The sequence below is a fragment of the Amblyomma mixtum genome, chromosome 2, assembly GCF_055824585.1.
Source record: "Amblyomma mixtum isolate Tamu chromosome 2, ASM5582458v1, whole genome shotgun sequence".
NCBI classification, from domain to species: domain Eukaryota; kingdom Metazoa; phylum Arthropoda; class Arachnida; order Ixodida; family Ixodidae; genus Amblyomma; species Amblyomma mixtum.
This window is the reverse complement of record NC_143013.1, coordinates 129148095-129174481: the sequence shown is the minus strand read 5'-3', so window position 1 is coordinate 129174481 and position 26387 is coordinate 129148095. Positions and strand designations below refer to the sequence as shown.

Sequence of the window (26387 nt, the reverse complement as noted above, 5' to 3'; positions counted from 1 at the left end):
TGCTGCCATTGTTGGAAGTATTCCGAAAAGGCCCTTTTCGGAATGGAATTTAGCTCTGCTGTCGTTGCAGCCATAATGTCCATTCTTTTCTGAAATCGCGCTGCTTTCAATGGCATATTGATTTTAGGAAACAGCCAGAAGTCGTAGGGGGACATATCAGGAGAGTAAGGAGCCTGTTGAACTACAGGAGTCAAGTTTTTCGTCATAAAAGTCTGAATCAAATGCGAGGAATGCGCAGGAGCAATGCCGCGAGGGATGCGCCAATTTTTTGTTGACCTCAATTCCGGTCTCTTGCGCCGCACGGCACCACGTAGGCGATGGAGGACATTCCTGTAGTACTCTTTAGTCATTCTTTGATCCTGTGGGGTGCGTACTCGTGGTGTGCCACACAGAGGGAGTCAAAAAAGCAGTCAGCATCACTTTGACATTGCTGCGCACTTGGCGGGCCTTCTTTGGTCTTGGCGACGTGGAGTGCGTCCTCTGTGACGGCTGGGATTTGGTTTCCGGGTCGTACCCGTACACCCAAGACTCGTCACTAGTGATTACGGCGTCGGTAAAGTCAAGGTAACTGTTTGTGGAATCCAGCATCGCCTGTGAGACTTCAACACGAAGCTGCATTTTCTCCACCGTCAGCAGCTTCGGCACGAACTTCGCCGCAACTCTCTCCATGGCCAAATCTTCGGTGACAATGGAATGTGCAGAAAAATTGCTGATATCCACCTCTTCCGCAATTTCTCGGATAGTCACACAACAGTCCCGCATCACCACAGCGTTCACTTCGGCAATTACCTGGTCATTTCGGCATGTTGATGGCCGACCGGAGCGTGGCTCTCTCTCCACGGTTGTGCGGCCGTCTTTAAACCAGTTGCACCACTGCTTATTCTGTGTGCTGCTCATAGCATCCTCACCGAAAGCCGCCTGAACATTTCGAATGGTTTCCACATGGCTATCGCCAAGTTTCTGGCCAAATTTGAGGTAGTAGCGCTGCTCCTCTCGCTCCGCCATTTTCCTTGCAACAAAAGAACCGACGAGAGCACTGCGCCCTCCCTCACTCAAACGCTGCTTCCCAGCGACTGACGCTATCGGCAGGCGGGAAAAAATTCGTGCATGCGCACGAGGGTTCAAGGTCGGCTGCTGTAAGCGCGCTTGTTTCAAATCCATCAGGTGTTCGTAAAAAAAAAATAGTCGGATACTTTTGTAACAGACCTCGTATGTCGTTAGTAAATCCAGCTAGTTGGGTGTCGCATGAATAACCCCTGCGAAAACCGTGCTGGTATTTGAAAACGATATCGTGTCCCTCTAGATAATTAATTATTTCAGTATGAATTATGTTCTCCAGGAGGTTACAGATATTGCTGGTTAATGAGATAGGGCGATAGTTAAGTGGAATGGTGTGGTCTCCGGATTTAAAAATGGGTATTACTTTCGCTGTACGCCAGTCATCAGGAATTGTACCAGATGATAATGATTGTGAAAAAAGTGATGTAAATACTTGATAGAGGTTTAGAGAGACATTCTTTAGTGTTATGTTATTAAATCCAAGATGATCAGAGCTAGTAGGAATTTTGACGTTAGTGAAAAGGGCAAGAATGCCTGATTCACTAATGATAATATCTGGCATGGAAGTGACGGAAGATGTCTGTAACATGGGCGAGGAAGTGGTGTCTTCATCGGTGACACTGAAACGAATCCGTCGTTAAGAAGCTGTGCACACTCAGTGTGAGTGCCTGGATCATCGTCAGGAATGATTAGTACTATTTCGGGCTGAGAACTCGAATTGATGACGCGCCAGATTCTATGAGAGTTATTGGTTAACATGGTGGACAGGTCGTGACTGAAGAAATGATGACGAGTTGTTTTAAGCAGTGACTGATCTTCATGATCGCAATGCCTGCACTTTGCCCATGACGATGGAAGACCTGTTTTGACTGCTTGGCGGTACAAGCGTTTTTCCTTTTTATTAAGACGACGAAGGGGATTTGTGGGCTCTCTGTGGGCTCGATGGCTGTGCCACAACACTGCCAGCTAACCCTATCGTTTTCGCCATGCAGGTGCTCATCGCCGCAGTCACTTGCATGTTGCCCGCTATGCTGACTTCGCACTGGTGTGTGCCATCGAGGCATGCGCCGGAGTGGAAACAAAACGAACTGGACACCGGCATCATGACTGTCATCGCCGCTGCAACACGTGCGCAAGCACCAACAGTGGATGCCTGGGAACTCGACCGACATTGGGCGGCCCAAGCGACAGGGACAGCAATCCATCAGCAACATATAAAAGGGCAGCGACCTTCAGCAGCACTCTGTGGGCTCGGTGGGTGTGCCACAACACTGCCAGCTAACCCTATGGTTTTCGCCATGCAGGTTAGTAAAACAGAATCCCGTTCTAAAAAATCTAGCAATTACGCTTTGATACAGCTACCGAGCCCTCAGATGTGCCTTGCCATTGTAACTGAATGTGTATCCGTGATTCGTTCATTGCTGTTGTTGTCGGGGGACATTGAAACCAACCCCGGCCCTAACGATAATACCGCCGTACTAAGTGAACTACAAAAAATTATGGCTGAGGCTTAGCTAAGGTTAAGCCTAGTCAGATGCGAAGCATATTGCTGGCTAGGCTTGGTAATACATGGCTTTCCTTGGTTGCATACTTGGTCATTTTAATACAACCACTAGAAGCCTTCGTCGTGGGGGAAGACAACGGCATGGCTACAGCGGAACGCCGACTATCCCCGAGACGCGCGTTGGATGAGCGCCTGGATTGCCAGGGAAGCCGCGTCTGCCTGCCCGGTGGAGCGAGCGTTTCACAAACACCGAGTGTGAACGCGCGTTCGAAATGCGCGGGAATGCCGCTCGAGGACATTCCGGCGTCTGTGCGATGGCATCGTCCCGACGACGTCACGGTGTCACCTGGCGTGACGGCTAGCGGTCCCACGGCGACGGCGCGAGGTGGAGGCCGCCTCTCTCATCCGGTGTCACGTGGTGTGACGTCACGGTGTCACGTGGTGTGACGTTTAGGAGTCCCACGCCGACGGCGTGAGTGGTAGCTCTAGCAATATGCTTCGCATAAAATTAAATGCCGGTCAGGAGACTCTAATCGCGTTAATACAAGATCTGAAGCACCAACTCCTAGCTACAGACAAGAAATTACTTGATCTGAGCCAAAGGATGGCTCAAGTAGAGAGTCAGCACGAAAACCTAATGACTCTGCAAACAGAAATTGACAGCGCCAAAGGTAAAACAGTCCAAACTAACCAGCTGATATGCAGATTAGAAACCCGCATTGATGATTTAGAAAACCGATCCCGAAGAAACAACCTGATATTTTACGCATACGCGACACAAACCCATCTGAAACCTCTGCGCAATCGGAACAACTAATAATTGATCAATGCAATACCCTCTTAAACATAAATTTAGACACAAAAGAAATCGAACGTGCTCATCGCATCGACCGCCATTCTGACAGCACAGACCGTCCAATCATCGTAAAGCTCACATACCACCAAACTAAAAAGCTCATCTTGGCTAATGGACGCAAGTTGAAGGGTACCGATATTAGTATCGGCGAAGATTTTTCACGGCCTGTGAGAACTGCTCGCAAACACATTGTTGCGTTTGCAATAGAGAAAAAAGTAGCTTTCGCCCTTCCTTTCAAAACTCTTTTCATTGGCCCGAAGCGCTATTACTACGATGCATCATCAGAAACAGTCAAATAAATCTCATAGCTATCATCTCGCGATATCAGGGTAAGAAACTGTTCCCATCCTACGCCCCAGCACAAGCTTTCATTTTCCGTTATCTTTAAGAACATTCGTAGCTTTCTTCCGAAACGCGATACCGTATTCAACCTCATGTCATCATCTGATAGTAACCTGTTCATCCTAACAGAAACCTGGTTGACCAACGATGTTAGCGACCATGAAATACAGACAGACTTTCCCGGTTTTGGCATTTATCGCAAAGGTCGTAAAGAAACACGAGGTGGGGGGGGGGGGGGGGGGGGTTAATAGCAGCAAGCCAGCAGTTGTCATGTACGCCAATCAACCTTGTCTCAGATCTGGAAATTCTTTGGCTTCTCATTCGAACCTCGCCCCAAACAGTGTTGCTGGGTGTCTGCTACCGCCCTCCAAACAGTAATGCTGATTTCTGCGCAAAATTAAATAAAATTCTGTGTGACGTTGCTACATCACACCCTAATGCACATATCCTACTATTCGGTGACTTTAACTTTCCAAATATTGATTGGCGTACCCAAACGGCTGCTAACACTGAATCAAAATATTTTCTTGACGTATGTCTTAATTCTAACCTTACGCAACTCATTTCGGAGCCGACACGTGTAGCAGAAAACTCCGCCACTATTCTAGACCTGATACTAACAAACCACCCGGAAAGCCTAACGTCTATTTGTTTCCTACCAGATATCAGTGATCACAAGGTAATCCATGCCACATTTTCCTTTGCTCCAAAACTACGTGTCACTCACAAAAAAACTATCGCCCTGTACGATAAAGGGAACTATGAGACTATAAATAATGAACTAACTGCCTTCCTTCCATCCTTTGAAGCATCATTTCATAACAGATCTCCTGAAGACAACTGGACTGTATTTAAAACTAAGGTACACGAACTAACAAAAAAATTCATTCCGAAAACCACTTTTCATGAAAATCGCCACAAACCATGGTTCACAAGGTTCATAAAACGAATAGAAAATAAGACAAAAAGACTTTTCCGCGCAGCCAAACTTAGACCGAGCACTTCAGCATGGAATAAATACTACGCAGCCGAAAAAGATTGTCTAGCAGCTATCCGCGACGCAAAGCACTTTTTTCTAAAATGATTTGCCTAACATCCTACGCCACAGCCCAGAAAAATTTTGGAAAATAATAAACCCCCAACAGCCCCGCGAAGTTATTCTCACTAACGAATGTGATGAAATAATCACAGATGCTGACAGTGCAGACATGTTTAATCACGCATTTTCATCTGTATTTACCAAGGATACCGGCCTACTTTCCGCGTCTACCCTTCCCAGAAACATAACGAATAACATGCCGGCCACAACGTTCTCGGGTGATGGCGTCGCTTCCCAAATTCAAAATATTAAACTCTCATCATCAGCCGGCATCGACGAAATCAACTCGAAAGTGTTAAAAAATAGCAAACATACCTCTGCAAAATTTTTGTGCCTCATATTTTCGCAGCCATTATCTACAGGTATTTTGCCTCACGACTGGAAGTTGGGAAAGGTCGTTCCCGTATAAAAATCAGGTAATAAAAATTCCCCTTTGAATTATCGTCCCATCTCACTAACCAGCGTGCCGTGCAAGATCATGGAACATGTCATATACTCGCAAATCATGAACTTCTTAGATACTAGCAACTTCTTTCACTCTTCACAACATGGATTTTAGGAAAGGATTTTCATGTGAAACACAGTTGGCACTTTTTCTACACGACCTGCATGCAAATCTTGACTGTAACATCCAGACTGACGCTGTATTTTTAGATTACACTAAAGCATTCGATAAAGTATCCCACCGACGCTTGCAGCTAAAACTTTCCCTCTTAAATTTACACCCACATGTCTTAAGGTGGTTAGAACAGTTTACTAATCGTACTCAATCCGTGCTCATAAACAGCCAGTCGTCTAGCCCTCTACCGTAACCTCAGGCCTCCCACAAGGGTCCGTCCTTGGTCCTCTTCTTTTCTTAATATACATTAACGATTTACCCTTGCATGTGTCTTCCTCAATCCGCTTATTTGCTGACGACTGCGTTATTTATCGTACAGTAACTAACATCTCAGACAAAAACACTCTTCAGACCGACCTTAACAGTGTACAAAAATGGTGCGACCAGTGGTTAATGACTCTTAACCCTAACAAATGTAAGCTCATGTCATTCACCCGAAGTCTTAGACCTTTTCGTTCTGCTTACACAATAGACAACCTACCAATAGAATCTGTGCAAACATTAAAGTACCTAGGCGTCACACTATCAACTAACCTATCCTGGAATGCGCATATTGTGAACATCATTTCATCGGTCAACCAAAAACTAGGTTTCCTCAAACGCCACATACGCCATGCACCAAAAGGCTTAAAATACTAGCATATCAGTCACTGATAAGACCTAAACTTGAATACGCTTCAGCCATCTGGGATCCCCCTCAAAATTATCTGAAGGCTAACCTTGAACAAGTTCAAAATCGTGCTGTTAGATTCATTCATTCCGAATACTCATACGACACCAGTGTATTGTCTTTAAAAGCTGAAATTAACTTGTCACTTTTTTCCCATCGCCGGCGCATTGCTAGTCTCTGCCTTTTTCATAAATTCTTCAACAGTTCATTGCACGAAGCACCCTACATCGTACGCCGCATTCACATATCCAAGCGCATTGGTCATCCGCTTCAAGTTGTTCGTCCACGCTCCCGTACCACTGCATTCTCGGCCTCGTTTTTTGCCAGAGCAACATCCGACTGGAACGGCCTTTCCCATCAAGTCGCATCCATTACCTGTCCATCAAGATTCCACCAAGAGTTAACGCAGCTGATGTTAGATTAAACCAAACCTCATGTTATATCTGTAGCCCCACCCCTTATGTAATACCCCTGAATAGGGATCTTTAAGGAAATAAACTAAAGTGAACTGAACCACGGTGCATTTCTATGATATCTGATGGTAATTACTGGCACAAACTTGTCAACACGATTAGGCAATGTGTCTTTTGAGCGATTGCCAATTTTTTTTCGACTGAGCGAGATGAATAGTGAGCTAGGAAGCCATCCGAAAACGATTGCAGTGTACAGTTAATCCTATCAAAATTAGCGCGGTTGTAGCAATGAATTCGCTTAGTGGATGATTTCTTTCTACCGAATGGACGAGTGATGTACCCGGTGATGATTTCATGATCGGATAGGTCTTGTAAATGCAAGAAATCGGAAGAAACCTCAGGGTTATTTGTTAGGACAAGATGAAGAATATTTGCCATTGTGGCAGAGCGCAGGGTAGGATCAGTGATAAGCTGAACAAGCGAAAAATATAAGCTGGTATGAAGGAACATGTGGGCTTCCGGATCGCTGGGGTTAACCGTAAGATTAGGCCAATCAATGTTTGGGAAGTTAAAATCACCAAATACAAGGAAAATGGAGTCAGGAAAGCGCACATATAAGTCTCTCAAATATCTATGAAATTCACTTGAAAACGTGGCAGACATATCTGGCGGTCGGTAGAAGGCAGCAATAACAACATCAACGACAACGACTTTGCACCGTATCCAAACACATTCAAGAAAAGCAGTGACAGCGATCGAGACAGCTAATATTTCTTTTTTTGTAGCAATAATTTTCCTATCACAACGAAAAAACCAAAATTCGGATTCACTGAGAAGAATATTAGCATCCGGAATAGAATCATCCAACCAAGTTTCAGTTAATATCAGAAGCGAAGCGCACGTTGAATCGACGAGGGAAGAAAGGGCAACAGATTTTGAAAGTACATTTCGGATACTAGTGAAAAGGAAATTAATACTATTCTCTGAACTAAGACGAGTGTTCAACGAGGATGGTGAAGACGTTGGAAAGGATGACGTGGCTGTTGGAACCGGTCAGTCGGTCGTGGAAAGACCAACTGGCCCCCCTCGGCCACTGGGGACATCCCACAGATAAGTATCCTTATTGATATGCAATTAATCGAAAGCAATGCGCACGCGGTCTGCATCTTTCTTAATCGTTTTGGAGAACTGAAGCAGCTGGCGGAGTTTGTTACGGACAGCAAGCGAATAATCACGTCCAATGCAAAAATATTTTTCCTTTAGCCTGCGACCGTTTCTTACAATGGCTTCAATTTCTTTATCTTCGATGAACTTCGCTATAACTGGCCTTGCCTTCTCGGTCGAGAAACGGCCCAGACGATGTGGCCTAGCAACGGAAGTAATAGTGACGCCAAGCTTATCGCGGCAGAAGTCGTTCACAAGTTGCTCTGAGGTCTCCCAACTTTCAGACGAGTCACTATCGGCGATACTATAGAACAGAACATTTGAACGTCGCGACCGGTTTTCTAGGTCATCAATTTTATTCACGATGTTAGACAACCGAGTTTCCAGATTTGCCGAAGTACTAACAAATGAAGCCAATTCAAAGTTTGCTTCAAGTTCTTGAACATGTTTGGTTAGATTTTCAAGGCCTGCTTTTAGTGCGGCATGAATATTTAGCACTTTTTTACTGCTTCAATAAGAGTGGCGTTGCTTGCTTCAAATCGCAATACGGTTCCTGCCACGGTGTCTAATTTCTCTTCCTGCGCCTTTGTCATGGGCCCTGGGTTTACTTCTCCGTTTCCACTGTGAAGCAACAAGCGCAAAACAAAGAACAGCAGAGCAAGCAAACATGAAAGGGTGGGCGGCCACGACACTGCCAAAAGGCAAACATCATTGCTTCGGTAACACCGAGTTTGAAGGTAACTAACCTGTACACATACGGATGATGAGCGACAAGACATTGTGGCAGCATCGTGGCCCAGAGCGTCGTCCAAAAGTGCGCACTTTTCAAGGGGCGCAGTAGGTAGCATCATCCCGCGCTGCCCGACCAGTAAAGTGAACGTATCCAGAAACGGCGGTGGTCGAAGCAGCAGACACGAAGACAGGTCGCAGCAGATTGGCGGTTCGTCCTTGCCAGGGTATTTGCTCATGCACGGTTCTTCGTCCCGGGTATCAGCTAGCTGCACTGCGGGCAGCGACAACAGCTGTCCCAGGAGTGGCAGCAGAACCTGTAGAAATGCAGATGATGAGCGACGAGACACTGTTGCAGTGTCGTGCCCCTGGCGACGAGTGCTTAGGTTCAAAAGTTTGGTCTGAAGTTTTAATGCTGTTACGCTGGTATTCAAAGAGTAATCGGAGTGAATGAATCTTACAGAGCGATTTTGCAAAGCTTCAAGGGCGTTAGCTAGATAAGTTTGATGCGGATGCCGTATTAGAAATGCGTATTTTAGCCTAAACCGGATTAGCCACTTATAGTCCAGTAGTTTCTCGTGTGGTAGACATGACGTAGGTGACGTTTCAGAAATCCGAGATCAGTTCGCTGATGATATGGCGTTAGTGATATGAGTGTGCCAGGAAAGATTACTGCTTAAGGTTAATCCAAGGTATTTATAATGTTTTGAAAGTTCGATAGCAGAATTGAGGACAGCGTAGTTAAAAAAGACGGGTTGTTGGCGGCGGTGGAGGGAGACAAGTTTGGATTTGTTAGCATTTAGCTTTATGAAGCATTAGTGGCACCAGCAATGAACGTGATTAAGATCATTTTGAAGACTTGCTCGAGATATGTTGATTATTGTGCGATAGATGAGACAATCGCCTGCAAACATCCCAACGTTACACGTTCGATGCATTGGCATATCGTTAAGATATATTAGAAACAGCAGTGGACTAAGGACAGAGTCTTGTGGGACGCCTGATGTTACTGCGAGGGACGTAGAATTTTTAACTGAAAACAAACTGGGGGCGGTTTGTTAGAAATTCCGTGGCAAAAATGTTAGGATGTAAATTTAGCGGCTCTAGCTTTAGTAACAAACGTGCGTGAGGTACGGTGTCGAAGGCTGTTGCAAAATCTAAGAAAATGGCCTCAATTTGGATGTTACAATCGAGATTAGTATGCCGATCATGAACGAAAAGTGCGAGTTCGGTTTAGCAAAAAAAAGCCCTTGAGGAAGCCATGCTGTTAAACATGAAAAAACTTGTTACTATCAAGATGGTTCATAATTTGGGAATAAACGACATGTTCTATGATTTTACAGCGGACACTGGTTAAAGAAATGGGGCGTTAATTGAGGGGAGATTCCTCGTCACCTGATTTGTGCAGTGGGACGACCTTCCCCACTTTCCAGTCATCCGGCAGGCTTCCTACAGCAAGGAATTGTGTGAACAACAATGACTGGTATTCAACCGTGATGCACTTAGTGCTTTTTAACAGTTTCTAATCGATTTCCTCAATGAGAGCTGATGACGATAGCTTCATATATTTTATTGTAGACTAAATACCATTATAAATACTATCATCAGGGTATAGGGATCAAAGTAGTAGGCAGTAGTAGGCGGTGCAGCAGTGAAAGTCTTGGAGCGGTGAAAGTCTTGGAGCGTATTTTAGAGTATGCAGACTTGTTATTGGCAAAAGCGAAAAGGCGCTTGCGGGAATTTCTGACCGCACAAGAAAAATCTTCGCCAACGCTGTAGCCTATGTTCTTAAATTGCTTCCCATTAGAAAGAATGGCTTATTTTGTTCAGAGAATGAATATTTGCCAATTCTGGGGCGGGGTCGATCTTCAGTGTGCTGGCTGAGGCGGTTCGCGCGCTCAACGTGAGCAGCGTCAAGTGTTACATGCCGTGTATCAGAACAAAGACGGATAAGGGCTTGTTCCGATTCAGCAAAAGTTTGTGTGGTTGGTGTCCGGGAGGCCACGGAATATAAAATTATATAAATAATAAATATAAATATAAAAAGCATGAAATGCTTTTAACCCCCTTTGTCGGCAGTGTGGTGACGTCACGCCGAGACCGAGATCCACTCATCCGGGCATTGAAATCCACTCATCCGGGCACTGAAATCCACTCATCCGGGCACTGAAATCCACTCATCCGGGCACTGAATTCCAGTCATCCGGGCACTGAATTCCAGTCATCCGGGCACTGAAATCCACTCATCCGGGCACTGAATTCCAGTCATCCGGGCTCTGAAACGAGAACATCCGGGCACCGTACGAGACTTAACGAGAATTAACGAGACTCTGTAAGCCCTCCTACGCGACCGGCATGCAAGCGCCGGTTGGTCTCCAAACGAGACAAAAAATAACTGCTGCCAGTGCCTTCTCAATGTTTATCAAGATATCAATGGAGCTGTGGGTTTGATAATGCACGGAATTATAATTTCCGATTTCTATTAACGCGTGCAAAAAGCACATAAATGCCACGTTACACTTCGTTGACATACGTGATCTCTTAGGGGCTTCGCGCATCGAAGCAAAGCCGCGCAGGCGCACAGGGGCCCGGGGGAGAAGCGCTGCGTTCAAAGGGCAAGGCATCGTGCCGAACGGGTGGTGGCGTTCCTCCCTTCCTTTACGGTGCGTTTCGGGTGTCCACCGAGATGGCAGAGAATTACTGCGCCATTTCCTTTCCTCAAAAAACCTTGCGTTCAAATGGCAAGGCATCGCGCTGAACGGGTGGTGGCGTTCCTCCCTTCCTGTACGGTGCGGTTCGGGTGTCCACCGAGATGACATTAGGCCCGTAAACATTTCATGCTTACTGTACTCTCGTTTACGGGAGAGGCAGACATTTTTTGGAATCGTTCATACAGGCTTCCAAATCCCACAAAAAGCGATATGTTTGGACGGTGCCCGTCTTTAATGTGTGTATGTCGGTTTTTAGGGTTAAAAGGTGTTTGCGTTGGGTTTCCAGGTCCGCCAAACACCTGACCGGTTAGTATTGGTAACGTCTAAATGACTTTTGAGAGATTTCACATCCGCCAGTATTTCTGCCTGTCCAGCGGACAGTTTTTGCAACTCAGCAAAGAGAGTGTCGGGTCCTGGCAAAAGCATTTGTTGGGCGAGTTGGTGTTTTTGATGATCCATAACTACAGCGCAAACGACAGGACAGAGATGAAGAAGGGACACCACACAGCGCTGTGTGGTGTCCCTTCTTCATCTCTGTCCTGTCGTTTGCGCTGTAGTTATGTATCGGGTCCTGGATTTCTTTTGATATCACCTGATAATAATATCAGCGCACGAATAACACTCGCACATTGAGCAACCAGGCAAAAGCAGCGCTGTGCGCTCGGCAGCTGCACCAAGACATAGTTACCGGATCTCTTAGACAATTAGTTGGGGTAACTGACCTGCCTTGTGAAGGCAAACTGGTTAGCGATCCGTACAATGGCACAGCCGCACAGTCCACAGAACGCAGATGACTGCCGCTGGTCTTTTATCCATGTAATTCCTGCAGTTGTTGATGACGATGGGGCTTCCCACGTTTGGAGGATGGTTCCTATGTGGGAAGATGGCGCCAAGAAACATTCCGGAGTGGCGCAAAGGGCTGGAAAGTTCTGTTCACAGTGGCGAAAACCTTCAGCGCCACTACTGCCGACTCATGTTTGACACCTCGTGCTACTCGACAAGCCAGCCGACACGAGGGTAGCGCCCAGGTGGGCGGCTAACATGGTAGGGACTTGCATTGTGAAGGCATACTCGTTAGGAATCCGTGCGATGGCACAGCCGCAGAGTCATGCGAAATGACTTTCTACCGTCCTCGCTCTAAGAACTCATAGGCGTAGCCTCCAACTGACTGCATTACAGGAGAGCGCAACCTCTCCCTTCGTTACTTCTCAGACTTTCATGAATGTCCGCACCCAGCGAGGTTACACGAGAACGCAAACCCTCGCGGCTCTATTCGCACCAGCGTGCTTTAGCTCTCCTCGTTGTACAACACTCCGGTTAACTGGAGGTAACAATCAAAAATGAATCAAGCAACTAATCAGTGAAATTGGCAGCGTACAACTCAGTCATATCTCTGTCTTTAGAGCGTGTTGCACGAGAGGGCATCACTCCTCCCAGCGAATCCCCGAAGGTCACGGCCAATGCCTCCTGCGGTAGAGCCTGCGGTACACGGCCATCCGAAGAGTGTCAGGACTAATTCTTTATATCCCCTTTAGAGGTTCAGGATCCGCCGTGAATTTAATTACTGCCACTTGGGTGAAGGCTCAGCCAAGTTCTCCAAAACCTATTCTCAGCCAGATTTCGACATGCGCTGACATGAGCCCGGCTGATGAGAGGAAGATATTTTGTAACGCTTCTTCCGCCTCTGCTCTTTAGACTTATCTTCAAGTGTAACGGACACTCCAAGGGAAGGCAAGGATTGCACGGGGTGACACGCAGTTACGTGAGAGGATTGGCACCCCTATTGAAAAATCAGGTATCGCGGCAAACCGGATTTTACCGGAACATATCGGTTTCATACCGGTCCGGTATCACTCTCATACCGGCGAGACCCGTCCGGTTTGATGGCTATACCGGTTCATACCGGTCCGGTATCGATCCCAAACCGGACAGACCACTCCGGTACCGAGCTCATACTGGACAGTCCATTCCCGGTTCGAAGCTCAAACCGGACAGACCAGTCCGGTACGGAGCTCAAACCGAACAGACAGTCCGGTACGGAGCTCTAACTGGACATACCAGCCTGTATTCAGAGCGATATGTGCTGCGGTTTTGGTACTTGGAATGCAGAATGACTGTTGTACGCCAGCAGATGTTTTTTAGGGAAACGGGGGGGGGGGGGGAGGGTCAGCGTGCGCATAAGTGCGATAATCAACACATACACGGTTTTGTTGAAATGGCTAGGAAAAGAAAAGGGCTAAGCGTGAGCTTCTCAGTGGCAAAACATGCAGTTTGTGCATGAAAGGCGGGGGCTACATGAAGGGGTTTTGCGGGCAACCGCCATATTGGCTTCCCGTGCAGCACCCTGACAAAGCCAGGGCGGCTGTGTACGGGAAAACGGCTAGTATACATCCGCCAACAGCCTTCCTAAGTCCTGCGCAGATTACTCTGGTTTTCACAGTGCAGAACTTCACGACTGGCTGATAAACATGGCGAGCCTCTGGTGACTGCGCCAGAGGCTCCAAAAGGTTTGTTACTGTCGCGTTCATTGCAGCAGCTGTTCGCTAGCGGCAGTCTGTAGCGACGCATCGATGAAGAATGAAAATTCTTGGTTTTCGTGCAGGAATTCTTTGCACTTCTTCTTCGTCAAGTGATTGCCCATTGATAACTCAACTTGTCCAAGCGCCATCGCGAGCGGCCCCACCCTTCACTCTATCCGGAAGAGATACTAATCACAAATCGCCGAGAACATTTCTATCGACGAACAAGAAAGGTTAGCTAGTGAAAAGGTACAGTGCTAGAGAGAACAAAATAAAAACAAACTCCCGTAGAAACGTCACACGAGTAACCTGTCTTTGCGCACTTTTTTTTCACGTTTTTTTCTTTCCTCTCACCACCGCCTTCCCTGCTTTTCCTGGGTCCACTCTCAAAAAAAAACCTGCTCAACCCTGTTTTTTTCTGTCTGCCTTTGTTCCTTCCCCGAGGTCTCCTTTGTGCCTGTCCTGTCCCTCCCAGCCCCCTTCCCCGAAATGACGAGGAGGCTCTACAGCCCACTACCGAACATTTTAAGCCGCCCTCCCTACCACACTCCCCGCGACGCTCCATGAAGTGGAGAGGGGGCTCCGATTCTACTTGTTCACTGTGTCCGGTCGCGTTTGTTTGGAACAGGTTTTTCTTTCCTGCGGTTGGGTTGAGTGAGTGTCAAGGGATGAAGGTAGCTGCGAAAACACGCTGGCACTAGCTAGTCCTCGTTGAATTTGTGTTATACAGTTTTTTGTGCCTTTCATCGTGTTGCTTGATCAATCCACGATCGAAGATGACATCGCCTTCCATGCGTACGTCCAGTGCAAATATGGTGGAACCCTATCGTCCTTCTCTCAGTGTTGAATGACTTCGCTCCGAAAGACGTAAGTGGTGAACCGTGACATTTACAGACATTTGACCGGTGGAGGCCACGGTGGTGAAGGCGGATTTTATGACGGCGACGTCGTGCTGCTAGGACGTAAGTACGCATTTCAAATGACCATTTTTTTAAGTACTGCCTCCATCTCGGTTATATGCTCGGCGTCAGCAGAAACGTTCTAACTGTCCAGTGTCTTTTTAAGTAGCAATTTGTGGATTGCACAGCGTAGAGGGACGAAATAGCTCAAAATTTTCTTTCAGCTACATACCGAAATTGCTTGTCCTTCATGATAACACGACTAAAATTAGTTTTATGGTTTCTATTCTTTCTTTACAGAGGCATATCGTGTATACGTGCGAGAGCAATCAGCCATAAGCGTCCTGAGGGGGAGCGGCTCAAGACCTTGAAAAAACATCACGCATCGCATTGATGCTGCGGTATGTGCCGTAAATAATGCAGGATGACCACGCAAGCACCGGAATCGTCCGAGCAACCTGTTTACACACCAACAATGTTACGACGCAGATTTGCGATACATTATTCATTCAAATATGGAAGGCGTGAGGTGCATTCACGATACAGAGCATTGCCAGTGCTCAGGGCCTGGCGTCTTGAGACGCCTGGCTTGTCTGTGGCTAGTCTGGGCCCACGAGGGCCCGCAATTCAGAGCATGGTTTGTGCTACTGGGGTATGCATTTGTAATTATTGCATACAGGTCCACCTCGGGAAAGGAATTTTTATTCCTTCGGCAACGTGGGCAGCAGTTATGGTGGCACCCAAAGATTCGCGTTTCTGCAAGGACGCAGCCTTTGGACGACTCCACAACTCCTGGAAAGGAGCGTTACAGGGCAATCTTTCCATCGCAACCTGAAGTCAGAAGCCTCCACAGTGGGCAGAAAGCCAATGACCCCTGAAAAGCCACAAGCCATTGGCCGTAAGTTGCATGTCACAGTGCTCAATGCATTATGTTGTGTGTCAGTGCCCAATTAAATGATAAGCTGGGGGCATTATGTACTACCAATCATATTTTCTTTTCTGCAGGTGCTTTTGACTACTTCATTGGCCAGCACCCTGTAGAGACCCCAGCGCCGGTAGATCGTCGCGAAGAGTTAAATTATTACCTCAGTGAGCTGGTTCAAGACATGCAAAAAAAATAAACATCCTTTGGAGTTTTTGATGCATTATAATACTCACCAAGCTACCAATACTTGGTAAAAGCTGGGAGCAAATAACACAATTGCACTCGACTGCAATACGAGTCGCTGATAATCGCAGATTACCAGTTTCTGAGGCTCTGTATATTGCAGCATTTGGCATGTACACTTATGGCCCCAGTTTTTGGGCAGATTTAGTCCAAGTGGGATATATTTGAAACATTTCATTCCTGCCTTTTTTCTGTGATACAGGGCCCTCCTGCATAATACGGGCCTAGCCTGTAGAATACAGGACTGTCCTGTATGCCGGTCTGAATTTTAAACCGGAACCGCATACCGGGTTATTGTACAGGATTTGCAATACCGGATTACCGGAGTATCCTGTGCAAAACAGGAGAGTCCTGTATTATACAGGACTGTCCTGTTTTATACAGGATATTCCGGTAATCCGGTATCGCAAATCCTGTACAATAACCCGGTATGCGGTTCCGGTTTAAAATTCATACCGGATTTTTCAGTAGGGACAGGGACGAGGTAGCAGGAGAGATATTGTAGTGGTGTTGACCCTTCGCTGGGCGCAGTCAGGCTTATGATGATGAATTTGATACCTATTTCAATAATTGATTTGTGCAGAGAATACGCACACACCGGCCGAAGGTCATGCAACCACTTGAATATATTATTCCTCCTACTTTATTTGCAGCACATGTCTGACTGACGCCTAGTGCATGCGCTGTATACCCGACCCAGTTTAGACGCCGTACAAAACGCATGGAGATCACATTGAAAAACGCATACAGATGGTCTAGGCAGTTACTTTGATTTTAAAGAAAGCACTCGGGCATTGAAATTCAGCCCTCCTCTTGCCCAAATTTATCACAGAGCGTGGTATTATTGTGTACACCCGGCGGCAAAATAAGTCGGGGCACGCGAGAGTCGGTCATTATCAGATAAAACTGCATCGCCGCGCCGTCTGATGTTGCGCTTATGGCGTCGAGACAGACATCGCAGTGCGCGTGCGCGTGCTTTCATGCTTGCAGTGAACTAGCTAATTTCCTGCAGCGTTTGGCGCTAGGGGCCGCTTTCTCTATTTGCTACGCCAGGCGCGCAGTTCGGCGGGGGCATGGCGAGGGTGAAGCGTGCGCTGCTCACTTCGCCCTGGTTGGACGGATAACGCACAGTTGCAAGATTTCTGTTTTTTTTTCTGAACGAGCTATTACTCATCGATGCTGGTACGGGTCCTTCTCACTTCCTGTAATCACGCTGGACGCGTTGCGGTTTCCACGCTCGCTAGAAGTGAGCATAATGCTCTGAAAGAGCGCGATTACACGTGATAGTTCCGAAAACAATTTGCTGTGTATCATTACAGCTTTCACAATCGTTCACTGCGAATATGTGAAACAACAGTTTGTCTGTTTAATGATAGCGCAGTGCGGCGGCAGGTATTGGCGCTGACGAGTTTTATCTTTCTCGGTACATGTGCATGTTCGTCACTGAAGTCTTTGAATAACACGCCACCCTGCCGAACAGTTCCAAGCGCTCAAGCATTTGCTCGCCATAGTAGTAGTAGTACAAAACATTTATTTGTAGAAGTGGTTTCCGGGCAAGGGCGCGGTTGGTCGAGTCCTCAGTCCGGGACTCTGTTGGCTGAAGCCGCTGCCCGAGCTCTCGCAACCAAGGCCCGTTGTGCCTCGAAGGCGAAGCTGAACGGTTTGCTTGCCATGTGCTCGTGTCTGTACTACGGTACTACGTTCCTGCCACGAAGACAAACCCTTAGAGTCATTTGTTTTTCATTCGGTTTTCTTCTGCTTCAAACAACCAAAACAAAGGGACTAAGTAGGAAATAAGTTGTAGGAAATAAAAGGTTCCAAATCTGTTGCGTTGATCATTGCGGAAGTTCTGGTGTGCCATAAAGCATGGCGAAAAAGAGTTTGCAGACACATGACTAAACCGCTTTGCTGTACTGATCACAACCACTCATCCAGTTCTATTATAACACATTTCCCTGGCACAACTACTCCTGAAAACACGCATGGTATTTTAGTCATGTGATCGCAGTATGAACAACGCTACACGAAAGGGCAATGTATAGTATGGAGTTTTAAGCAAATGGGTTCGCTTGAACTACACAGTTTTGAAAACGTAATAGTCACATCATCCACTAAGCACAATAAAACTTTTATGAATGAAACAATGCATTCGCCGATGCCTCTTAGAAAAGGAATCTTATGAGCGCCTGTATAGACGCGAAGCATTTTCGGCTGCGTTATCGGGACTGTCTTTATTGTGGCGACAGAGTAGGTGTCCATTAAAGCGCTGAACGACAACAAGAAAACCTAAAAAAGCTAACGCGAGGGGCACCGCGCTAGCATGAACTTTTATCTAGACAGTAAACGGGTTGAATTTCAGTGCTTCAACTAGAAATGACTGACTGAGTGAAAAACTTTATATTTAAAATATGTACAGGGAGCGAGTGGAGCGGTCCTTAAGGGGCCGTTCCTTACAAAGGCTAGGTGGGCTGATCATTACAGGAGCCTATTGGCTGTAGCTGCTGCTTGGGCGCGCCCGACCAGGGCCTTTTGGCTTGCCAGGTCAGAGCAGCCGAGCATGGCCGCCTCCCAGTCCTCTCGGGTAGGGTTGGGTATAGGGGGAAGATGCGGGGTTGATTGGCATGCCCACACCATGTGGTAAATGTCCGAAGACTTTTCCCTACAGTGCAGGCATTGCCCTAAGCACGCAGGGTCTAAACGTTTGATGGCCGCCGGGCACAGCAGTGTTTTAGCATAGAGGCGAAGTAGTAAGCATTCCACCACCCCCGTGAGGCCCTTGCAGGGCTTAGGAAAGATATCGAGGCCAAATTGCTAATATTGGGTAATTTCTTCGAATTTAAAAGCCGGATTGAGGTCGAAATCCGCATCGGGGAACGCGAGGGCGATGCTCGGAGAGTGAGCGCGCGGGCAGCGGCGTCGGCCGCTTCGTTGCCCTCGAGACTCGTGTGCGCGGGAGTCCATACTATTGTGCGGGGCGCGGCAGCCCCGAGATAACTGCTATGCTGAAGTATTCGGTATGCCAAACAAGGAATAAAGCCCCTTTCGATGCTTCTGCAGGCTTCTGCAGGATTCGGTAATGATGACCCGCGAGTCCTGATCGACGGCGGCGAGCGCGATTACCACCTATTCCGCATGAGTAATGTCTTGTGCTTTGAACGTAAGGCTGTTCACTGCGGTGTTTTTGGTGGACGACTGCGGCCGTGTATCAACACATGGTGTGGGCCGGTGGCGTCCGCTTAAAGTACTCCGCGTTTGTTTCCATGTTAGCGTGCCAAGGCTCCCACCCTCGCGATGCGCCGGCCACTATGGCCGTCTCGTGTTATGTTGGTCGGAAGAGGGAGTACGTGCAGGCCGTATCGCCAGATTTCCAGAATGCGGCTGTAGCGAGAATCCTTTATCTTAAACCGCTCGTCACGTGTTCTCGCTTCTCATTGGACGGCGATATTTTTTAAAGCTATAAAAGTCTCGAGAGCCGAACAAAGGTTCGTCGTGTACTGAAATGGCACCACGTGTTCTGAAGACTCATCGCCAGACTTTTCGCAGAGAGAGATATGCTGAGGATCCGGCAGGTCGAAGACAACGTTGAGCGGTAACAAGGTACCCATGTGGGCTAGTTGGTGTACATCAGACATAACTTCACCAGCGAAAGAACGAGACACGAGGAGAAGAACACAGGACAACGCTGGACTAGAAACTCGGGGAGGTAAGCCAAATTTAGGGCCGTTCTGCAGAAACGCATCCACTCGTTGGATTCACGACGTCTGCAGGAACACCGTCGTTTGGTGGGTCAGCTCACCGAGTGGTACTGATGTTCTGAGACGGCAGCTACCAAGAAAGGAGAGGATAACAACGAGAGCCTCCTCGTGGAATGACACCGCTGCGTACATGGACGGTGTAAGAGTTCCGCAGGCCCTAAATTTGACTTTCCTCCCCGAGTTTCTAGTCCAGCATTGTCCTGTGTTCTTCTTCTCCTCGTGTCTCGTTCTTTCGCTGGTGAGGTTATGTCTAACGTTGAGCGGAATTATCCGTGCCTTCTGAGATGACGGAACACTTGCGCATGCGAAGCGGTCCGGCAGAACAACAGTTACGAAGCACGAGTACGACATACTGATTGTTGCCGCAGCTTTCGTGGACCCTTTCTTGAACGCTAAAGAGATCTGTATGAGTTGTCACTAGAAGTCTCTACTTGCACACTACGTCGCCGTTTGAAAGCAGAGCTGGGATTTCGAACTGTGCAGCAGTGAAAAAGCGGTTCCTCACCAAGCGACAGCGCCAACAACTCTTGGACTTCGCACAGGACCATCAGCACTGTAAAACAGAAAAACAGCATAATGTAAGTTTCTCTGACTGATTAATCACCATTTTGCACTCGCTGGGATCCAAAAGGCGGCCGTTGCGGCCTTCTGCTGCTGTGAATATTCCTGCATTTGCATATTGCTGCTTTTGCATATTGCTGCTTTTTCATATTGCTGCTTTTTCATATTGCTGCTTTGCATTTTGCTGCTTTGCATATGCCCAAACCTTTCGTGGATCTAATGTTATGGAGGAATTATCAAAATGGTTCCCTGAAATGAAATTATCTGTTAATCTCCGTTCCTAATTAAGCATACTGCATGCAAAAGAAATGTGCAAAACTACCTTACGGTTAGCACCATCTGAAATACGAGGGACTCACGCACAACAATGCCGATGCTGCCCGTATCCCGTAATACCGAACCAGGCTGGCCGAACACCTCACCGTGCCCCACGGGCATAGCAGCTTCCATAGGGTTGGAAGGGCAGACCATCATCTCTCCCAACTGGCCCTCTATGCGCGTTACCTCTGCAGGGTTATTGGGACGTGAATATTGAGGTGTCATGCAACAGGCGGACTCCTCACGGTCTCCTGGTCTCTTAGCTCTGCATGACTGGGACATGTCCTACCTCGCGACACCAGGTGCAATACAATTGCTTCGGCTTCGTCCGACAATCCGACGCCTTGTGCCCAGTCTTCTCGCAAAGAAAACACCGAAGGCGGGATTGTGAACCTGAAACCTCGTCCTTGGCCTTATTTAACGTATGCTCCCCCTGCTCTTTAAAGAACAAGTTATTTTGCGCTGTGCTTCGAGAAAATGATCGGCAGCCTCCGCCAGCTTGCAAACTGTCTTGCTCTCCCGCTCACGTAAGAAAAGGGCTAAACGGGAATGACAGTTGTTCAGGAATTGCTGGCTCATGACCATTTCGCGAATTACCTCAAAAGCGCGGCCTTCTCCCCGCATCTCGACCCAACGGTCAAAGAAGCTAAACAACCTGACAGCATATTGCGAGGCCGTTTCGCCATCCTGGGGCTTGCTCTGGCGAAACGTTTCCCGGTACCCTTCCGCGGTAAACCTAAACCTCTGAAGCAAGGCAAGCTTCGCTTTGTCATAGTCCACGGAATCATCAGGCGAGAGCCGACCGAAGACACTAAGTGCTTCGCCTCCAAGGCACAAGCTCAACGCCGTTGCCTACTTTTCTTTTGGCCAACCCTGCCCCGTGGCCACATGCTCAAACCTCTTTAAATAGGCTTCGAGGTCATCCCGCGCTTCATTATACTCTGGTATGAATGCGTGCGGGTTAATGGAGCTGGCCGGTGCGACGCTACGTTCTTCACGGTCACTTGGAGGATTTGCGCCACCCTCCATGAGCCTTATTTGTAGCTGCAAGGTCCGCGCCTCTAACTCCAAACGTTCCTTCGCAGCTTCACGCCCCGTCTCTAAATTCCGTACCTCTAACTCCAATCTCTGCTTCGTAGCTTCTCGCTCTAACTCCAATTTCTGCTTCACAGCTTCACGCTCAGCGGCTCTCTCTTCCCGTGCCTTACGAAGCTCGTCCTCCACCCACGCTCGCAACTCCGCGCCGCACAAGCCCATGCGCTCGCCTTAAGCAACCAACTCTGAAGCGCTCATACTGTTCCTACATTAACACAACAGGCAAATAAATAAAACCCGACCTCGTCCTGTCGTAGCGGACGCCAAATTTGTAAGGAATGTGTGAGATTGCAGGTTGTATTTTACACAAACACGAAGGTATAAGCAATAAACGAGGCGGCTTTTATAGGAAAGGAAACTAATCTCGGTACGGGCTTGGAAAAAGGAAAGGAACAAGAGAGCAACGCAAAAACACACGGAAAAAACACACGAGGGAACAGAACAAAATCCTTACGAAAAATACAGGAAAAATAAAGTAAAAAAGGAAAGGCACACTACTTGTCTCTCATACGAGCATCGAGCGGGGAGGACTGGCTAGGTGTCGGGCAGTCAGGCAATCTCTGGGCGTTCTAGTGTCGATGTACTGTTGCCGGCGATTCCCCCGTTGGCCTTCAACGCTACCGCAGCGTCAGCTTCTGTGGGCTCCCAGCACGGTTCCCAGGTCTGGTAGCCCGGGTACGCCACGTAGGCACCAGAGGCGGCCTGTGTGGAGCAGCTGACGGATGGACGGAGAAGAGTGGCGCCTGGGCCTGGTGGTTGCGGCTCTCGACGAAGGATGTCCGGGTCTGGTGGCCCGGACGTCTGCGGCTGAGGCCCAAGCCCGGAACTCGGGGAGCCAGCAGAACTCGTCCACGTCCGTCGCCGACCGCGCTCTTCTCTTTGCCACGTAATCCTCTTCCACCTGTCCCGGCGTACCCCTCCGCACGCGCTCCTCGTGCTTTTTCGTCTTCTCCTCGCAAACGACGCTGGGTGGCGCTATCTCCTTACACAGGCCTTCATGTCAGGAACTGCGGTTGCAACAGCGGTTTGAAAAAAAATAAAAATTCTGTTCACAGGTAGGTAACAAACTTAAAAAACTTTTTTTAGGAATCGGTGAAAAGAATTTTTCTTCCTTTTCCTTGCTCACAAAGGAAGTGTCCTCAGTATTCAAAAACACGTGAAATGTGTGAATGAACAAGACTATTTTATTTTATTTTTATTTATAGAATACTGCAGACCGTAGGGTGGGTCAAAGCTGGAGGGGCAAAAGTACATAAAAAGAAGCGTGGCAAATAACATAGCAGAAAACTAACATATCAGTAATAGAACATAGTAAAGAACAAGAAAAAACAATTCAGCAGTTATCAATAAGCAATTTTGCTAATGGCATCGATGCTGTTTACAACCTCTGGCGGGAGTTCATTCCATTGAGTTATTGCACGAGGAAAAAATGGGTATCTAAAATCACTGATTCTAGCACTGTACAGTGTTAGTAATTACACGTGACGATGTCGTGTTAGTTGCGTTGTGATTGGTTCAATAAATAAATCAGGGCTCATGGAGAGTTTGTTATTCTTGAGTAGGAAAATATATTTAAATCGTTGAATTTTTCTTCGTGTTTGCAATGTCTGTATGTTGTTTTGGGCCATGAGAGTGGTTGGAGAGTCAGTAGAACGATATTTATTAAAGATGAATCCAAACAGATTTTCGATGGATCATTTCCACTACCTCAATGTTTGTAAGGGTCCCAAAAGGTGCATGCGTACTCAAGTCTCGGCCTGATGATGAATGTGTAGGCTAGAAGCTTTGCACTAGAACGGGCACATTTTTATCTATGCCAAAAGAAAGCAAAGTTTCCGAAAGGATACGTACACATGTTGCTCATATGTATATTCCAGCTAAGATTATTTGTTATAGTAAAACCTCAGTATTTGTATTCATTAACTTCCTCAATCGGATGATTTGTTGAAGGGCATACGGAAATGATAGGCTACTTTTACTTTGTATATTGGTCACTTTCATAAAGACTGTTTTGTCATTGTTAAGCTTCATCTCCCATCGACTGCACCATGAGTGAATGTTGTGAAGGTTAGAATTAAGGATGACTTGGTCTTCGTAGGATCTGATTTCATAAAACAAAACACAATCATTGCCAAAAAGCCTGATTTGCAATGGTTCACTAATTAAATCCACAATGTCATTGATGTAGACCAAAAACAATAATGGTCCAAGCACACTTTCTTGCGGCACGCCAGATGTGACCGGAAGGCAGTTTGAACAATGGGCGTCAATATTGACGAACTGGGCTTGGTTAGAAAGGTAAGCAGAAACACAGGCAATTATGAAAGAAGGAAGACCAATATTCTCAAGCTTATATATTAGTTTGGCATGTGAAACAAGGTAGAAAGCTTTCTTAAAATCTCGAAAAATTTTGCTCTTCATGGTATTAGTGGCTTTCTTTCCGTAGACTTGGTTGACAATCACCTTTTTGTCACAGAAAGGATCAACACTAAGTTAAGAGTGCACCAAAGAGGCTGTCTGCTTCTTTGTTTTAAGATAAAATTTTGGCACCAGTGAAGGATGTGCCAAAATATCCTGCACACGAGGAAAACTTCATATTGACAAAAAATAAGCAGCCATTTCACTCTCAAAATGCTCAAAACGTGTTTGTCACAGCGAAATCTAAAAGAGACAGCATGAACAGGACATCAATTCTCATCTTTTCAAGCAATTCTTAAACTACAAACAGAAAACAGGTTATTCCGAAGAAACAATTCTAAAGTTATGAACACAAGAAATTTCTGATCACGCTTTAATTAAACCCATCATAACTCAGCCCCCTCCAAAACTGCTCAGAATACTGAAGTGGCCTCTATACCAAAAGAATTTACTTAAACATCAATTCTATAAATAAGCTTCTAGAAATTATACTAGGACGACTTATGATCTGGTTGCAACAGCAATCCTGGTATTTCATCATGCATTCTTTTAAGAAAATATAAGCAAAACTTATGGGTATAAAGCGATCTTTTGGGGAAATATCACAAAGGATTCTTCCCACAATGTAGGAAGGTTCTTTACCCAAATCAAACTACTACAACTAAAGCTTTGCAAAATATAAAATATTATTGTTACTATTCGCCGTGAACACAGCCTAATGAGCAAATGATGATCTTAGCTCAATAGAATAACTGCAAAATTTGATTATATATATCTTCAAACTGTATAAATATTGTGCCAAATATTGGCTTGTTGAGTGGCATTACACTAAGCGATCAGGATGGCAATGTGAAAATGAAACAAGTCTAAAGCTCCTTTTACAAAATTTTGCCACATAGCAAGGTACTAAATCTTTAGATCGACTAAATGAGCAACTAAAGTGGACTAATTTCCTTGAAGCTATCACAAAGCCTACAGCTGAAGTGCATTTAACTTGTCAATCGTAAAGCACACTACCGAGTGCCACTACCTATGGAAACTTTACAAATACAGCATTGAGAGGCAGGTTACGCTCAAAGTAGACTAACAGAAAGCCATTCTTAAAAGCCATTCTTAACATCTGTAGCAAACAAACAAGCAGCTCTGAAAAGAATGCACTAAAATTCAACACGAAATTGCACAGCAGGCTGTCACTATTGCGCTTCTTGTCCAGTGTCCGAAGTCGCCCTCCAATGTCACACACACGTTGGAGACTGCTATACAGCATGTCAAGCACCATTACATCAATATTCGTATAATTTGTCACATTGTCAACATCGAATCTTATCTTTCGTGCCTGCTGGTGCAGAGTTGTCTAAAGGTAAGTCTTTACTGCCCAACTCAAAATTTGATAACCTGCTGCCACCCAGCTTAAAGACCACTCTCGTCACATGAACACTACTGCAGAGCGCACATTCTAAGTCACTTCCAGCTTCTTTGCCAATTCCAACTCCTAGGAGTAGGGTAAACAGCCTTTTGGATTGAAGGCTGGCGGGTATCCAGGAGATTTCCCTTGTCCAGTAGCATGCCTGAAGGTCACTGCAAAAGGTTGTACAAGGCCATTTTACTCTAAGAGCACTTGCTGCTGGGCTAGTTGGTTTTGGTTCATAATTAAATAGTTTTAAGGCGTAAAAAACAGACAAGAGACATAGGTAAGTGACAGGACGAAGCGCCATTTTTTTTGCTAATTCTTTTTACGTGACCCCATGAAGAAAGCACACGGCGGAAAAACACACTTCAACGGGGACCAAGCCGTTCTTGTTACTAAAGGCGACTGTCCTTGCACAAAAGGTGTTGGCGACGACACATGTGACACAGTCATCAGTGAAACGCGGACATGACACACTAAAGGAAGGGCCCACAGTACTAGAAATATAGTCGAAGAGCACTTGCACTTCGTCCTGTGACCTATCTATGTGTCTTGTCTGTTTTTCGCGCCTGAAAACTATCTACTGATGAGCCATCTCACTCACAGGGTCAAAGGGAAATGACTGATTCCTGTAAGTGCAGCAGCAGCACGAAAAAGTAGCCCCCCTCATGAAATTTACTCACCTGAGCGACACATACAATCTGCATAACCCTTGTGCAGCACATTGCCCTGCAAACAAAAAGACACCCCACTGCAGCTGCCAGATTCCAGAGGAAGCGTTTGTGCAGAAGTGATGCAGAATTTACCAACAAAACAATTCGTAATGACAACTCAACAAGATAACATCGGCTACTGTTTAATTTCAGTTTTTAGTAAGTGGTGTGCACTTTTTTATTTTCAAACTACTGGATTTCATTTCAGGAACCTTGTACAGAGCATGTAAGGCATGAATAGCCTAGCCACCATTAAAACCATTCCAAAGACCCTTTGATCATCCCTTCGAGATGTGAGCAAAGGTAGTAGTACATTAGCTTGGCAGGCAAGCATTATTTGCCAGCAAGTATAACCTCTGGGTTCAAT

At 46.6% G+C, this 26387-nt stretch overlaps 1 protein-coding gene and 1 pseudogene across 1 annotated transcript in view; both read left to right on the top strand.

Annotated features, from left to right (window-relative positions):
• LOC149360869 (tRNA-queuosine alpha-mannosyltransferase-like) overlaps positions 1-26387 on the top strand; it is a 495599-nt gene that overhangs the window by 175031 nt on the left and 294181 nt on the right. The gene's annotated exons all lie outside the window — the stretch shown is intronic.
• On the top strand, positions 2046-6573 carry LOC149360871 (uncharacterized; annotated as a pseudogene).